Consider the following 4,626-nt stretch of genomic DNA (forward strand, 5'->3'; position numbering starts at 1 on the left):
TGATAATGTATCTGTGACACTGTGCGATACTGTAGCAGCTGATGTTGTGACTACCTTCAAGCCTCTCGGGCTGGTGTTTACAGAACATTCGGTGCAGTGTGGTTAGACATTTCCTTTGGAGGTGTTCTCCCTGAATTCTTGTAATAAACTGGATAGATTTGTTATATGATATTATCAATGACCACTCTCCTTTGTGTTCACCTGAAAATCCCCTTCACAGCTTCCCATTAAAATACAGTACATATGAGAATTCAAATTAACTGTCATAAAATGCATTTACGTGGTTTTCTCTTCATGTCTTTTGAAAGGGGTTGACTCATCCTTATGAGGGATGTCGTGGCCTGGATAACTATTTCTTCTGGACTACAACTTGGCCCGAATAGGGAAAGTCCTTTTTAGGCCAGGCTGCTCAGCCCCAGCCCTCCTAACTCCCTTTACTCCCTGGCTTCCCTGCCGGTCAAACCCTACCCTAATCCGGACGATGCTGGGCCATTTGTGCGTCGCCCCATGGGTCTCCTGGTTGCAGCCAGGTGCAACAGAGCCTGGACTCGAACCAGGATCTCTAGAGGCACAGCCTTAGACCCCTGCGCACTCAGGAGGCCACTTTTTCTATTCAAATACAGTCAATAATGTCTATACACAACATCATATACATATATATTTATGTTCTGGATTCTGACATTGCAGGTTATGATATTTTGCCCTTCCCAACAATGCAGAGAGAAAAAAGAGAGAGAATTAATAACATGAGGAATAAATACACATTGAGTAACAATAACTGGTACCCCCTATATAAACAGGATACCAGTACCAATAAGATATGCATGGGGTACGAGGTAATTGAGGTAGTTATGTACTTATAGGTAGGGATAAAGAGTCTAGGCAACAGGATAGATAATAAACAGTAACAGCAGTGTATGTGGCGAGTCAAAACAGTTAGTGCAAATGGCTTGGGGGTAGAAGCTGTTCAGGTTCCTGTTTATTCCAGACTCGGAGTACCACTTGGCGTGCGGTAGCAGAGAAAACAGTCTACGACTTGGGTGGCTGTAGTGTTTACAAACATTTTTGGGCCTTCCTCTGACACCGCCTGGTGTCAGAGGAAGGCTTCCTGCCAGAGGTCCTGGATGGCAGGGAGCTCGGCCCCGTACGCACTACCCTCTGTAGCGCCTTACAGTCGGATGCCAAGCAGTTGCCATAACCAACGGTGATCTAGCTAGTCAAGATGCTCTCAATGGTGCAGCTGTAGAACTTTGAGGATCTCGAGGCCCATGACAAATATTTTCGGCATCCGGAGGTATGTGTGGACCATGATAATTCCTTAGTGATGTGGACACCGAGAAAGTTGAAGTGCTTGACCTGCTCCACTACAGCTCTGTCGATGAGGATGGGGGCGTGCACAGCCTGCCGTATCCTGTAGTCCACGATCATCTCAATGTTGAGGGAGAGGTTGTTGTCCTGGCACCACACTGCCAGGTCTCTGACCTCCTCCCTGTAGGCTGTCTCATCGTCAACGGTGATCAGGCCTACGACTGTTGTGCCGTCTGCAAACTTAATGATGGTGTTGGAGGTGTGCGCAGCCACGGAGTTCTGGGTTTACAGGAAGAGCAGGAAGGGACTAAGCCTGCACCCCTGAGGGGCCCCAGTATTGAGGCTCAGCGTGGCGGATGTATTGTTGCCTACCCTTACCACATGGGGGTGACCGGTCAGGAAGTCCAGGATCCAGTTGCAGAGGGAGGTGTTTAATCCCAGGGTCCTTAGCTTAGTGATGAGCTTGGAGGGCTAAATGGTGTTGAATGCTGAGATGTAGTCAATTAACAGCATTCTCATGTAGGTGTTCCTTTTTTTCTAGATGGGAAAGGGCAGTGCGAGTGCAATAGAGATTGCGTCATCAGTAGATCTGTTGGGGCGGTATGCAAATTGGAGTGTGTCCAGGGTGTCTGCGATGATGGTGTTGATGTGAGCCAAGACCAGCCTTTCAAAGCATTTCATGGATACAGATGTGAGTGCTATGGGGCGATAGTCCTTTAGACAGGTTACCTTGGTGTTCTTGGGCACAGGGACTATGGTGGTCTGCTTGAAACATGTAGGTATTACAGACTGGGTCAGGGAGAGGTTGAAAATGTCAATGAAGACACTGCCAGCTGTAATCCGTCTGGCCCTGCGGCCTTGTGAATGTTAACCTGTTTACATTTTTACTCCAATCGGCTACAACTGGTGCTCTCATGCATGGTTCAGTGTTGCTAGCCTTGAAGCAGAAGGTATTTCACTAGTCTGGTAGGCTTGCATCACTGGACAGCTCCCGGCTGGATTTCCCTTTGTAATCCGTGACAGTTTGCAAGTCCGTACACATCCGAAGAGCATCAGAGACAGTGTAGTAGAATTCTATCTTGGTCCCGTATTGACACATTGCCTGTTTTGACGGTTCGTCGGATGGTGCAGAGAGATTTCTTACACAGTTGAAGTCAGAAGTTTACATACACTTTAGCCAAATACATTTAAACTCAGTTTTTCACAATTCCTGACATTTCAAATCAAATAAAATGTATTTGTCACATACACATGGTTAGCAGATGTTAATGCGAGTGTAGAGAAATGCTTGTGCTTCTAGTTCCGACAATGCAGTAATAACCAGTAATCTAACCTAACAATTCCAAAACTACTACCTTATACACACACAAGTGTAAAGGGATAAAGAATATGTACATAAAGATATATCAATGAGTGATGGTACAGAACGGCATAGGCAAGATGCAGTAGATGGTATCAAGTACAGTATATACATATGAGATGAGTAATGTAGGGTATGTAAACAAAGAGGCATAGTTTAAAGTGGCTAGTGATACATATAGTACATAAAGATTCAGTAGATGATATAGAGTACAGTATATACATTTACATATGACATGAGTAATGTAGGGTATGTAAACATTATATTAAGTAGGTGGCCCTCTTGAAGCATGTGGGAACAGCAGACTGGGATAAGGATTGATTGAATATGTCAGTAAACACACCAGCCAGCTGGTCTGTGCATGCTCTGAGGACGCGGCTGGGGATGCCGTCTGGGCCTGCAGCCTTGTGAGGGTTAACACTAGAGGTCGACCGATTAATCGGAATGGACGATTAATTAGGGCCGATTTCAAGTTTTCATAACAATCGGAAATCTGTATTTTTGGGCGCTGATTTCCGATTATATAATAAATAAAAAAAACATTTATTTATTTTTTATATATTTTATTTAACTAGGCAAGTCAGTTAAGAACACATTCTTATTTTCAATGACTGCCTAGGAACTGTGGGTTAACTGCCTTGTTCAGGGGCAGAACGACAGATTTCCACCTTGTCAGCTCAGGGGTTCCAATCTTGCAACCGCACAGCTAACTAGTCCAACGCTCTAACCATTGCACTCCACGAGTAGCCTGCCTGTTACGCGAACGCAGTAGAAGCCAAGGTAAATTGCTAGCTAGCATTAAACTTATCTTATAAAAAACAATCAATCATAATCACTAGTTATAACTACTAATCCAGTTTAGCAGGCAATATTAACCAGGTGAAATTGTGTCATTTCTCTTGCGTTCATTGCACGCAGAGTCAGGGTATATGCAACAGTTTGGGCTGCCTGGCTCAGTGCAAACTAATTTGCCAGAATGTTGTAATTATGACATACATTGAAGGTTGTGCAATGTAACAAGAATATTTAGACTTAGGGATGCCACCCGTTAGATAAAAAAAAAGACTCTCATGTTCTCATGTTAAAAGGAACCACCAACTTTCATATGTTCTCATGTTCTGAGCAAGGAACTTAAACATGAGCTTTTTTACATGGCACACATTTTTACATGGCACATATTACTTTCTTCTCCAACACTTTGTTTTTGCATTATTTAAACCAAATTGAACATGTTTCAGTATTTATTTGAGGCTAAATTGATTTTATTGATGTTTTATATTAAGTTAAAATAAGTGTTAATTCAGTATTGTTGTAATTGTCATTATTACAAATAAAAAAAATCGTCCGATTGATCGGTATCGGCTTTTTTGGTCCTCCAATAATCGGTATCGGCGTTGAAAAATCATAATCGGTCGACCTCTAGTTAACACATTTTTATGTTTTACTCACGTCGGCTGCAGTGAAGGAGAGTCCGCAGATTTTGGTTGCTGGCCGTGTCAGTGGCACTGTATTGTCCTCAAAGCGGGCAAAAAAGTTATTTAGTCTGCCTGGGAGCAAGACATCCTAGTCCGAGACTGGGCTGGTTTTCTTTTTGTAATCCTTGATTGACTTTAGATCCTGCCACATACCTTTTGTGTCTGAGCCGTTGAATTGTCACACTACTTTGTCTCTATACTGACGCTTAGCTTGTTTGATTGCCTTGCGGAGGGAATAGCTACACTATTTGTATTCAGTCATGTTTCTGGTCACCTTTCCTTGGTTAAAAGCAGTGGTTCGTGCTTTCAATTTCACGCGAAAGCTGCCATCAATCCACGGTTTCTGGTTTGGGAATGTTTTAAACGTTGCTATGGGAACGACATCGTCAATGCACTTTCTAATGAACTCGCTCACCGAATCAGCGCATTCGTCAATGTTGTTGTTGGAAGCAATGCAGAACATATCCCAGTCCATGTGACCGA

The sequence above is a fragment of the Oncorhynchus clarkii genome, chromosome 8 (assembly GCF_045791955.1).
Source record: "Oncorhynchus clarkii lewisi isolate Uvic-CL-2024 chromosome 8, UVic_Ocla_1.0, whole genome shotgun sequence".
In the NCBI taxonomy this organism is placed as follows: Eukaryota; Metazoa; Chordata; class Actinopteri; order Salmoniformes; family Salmonidae; genus Oncorhynchus; species Oncorhynchus clarkii.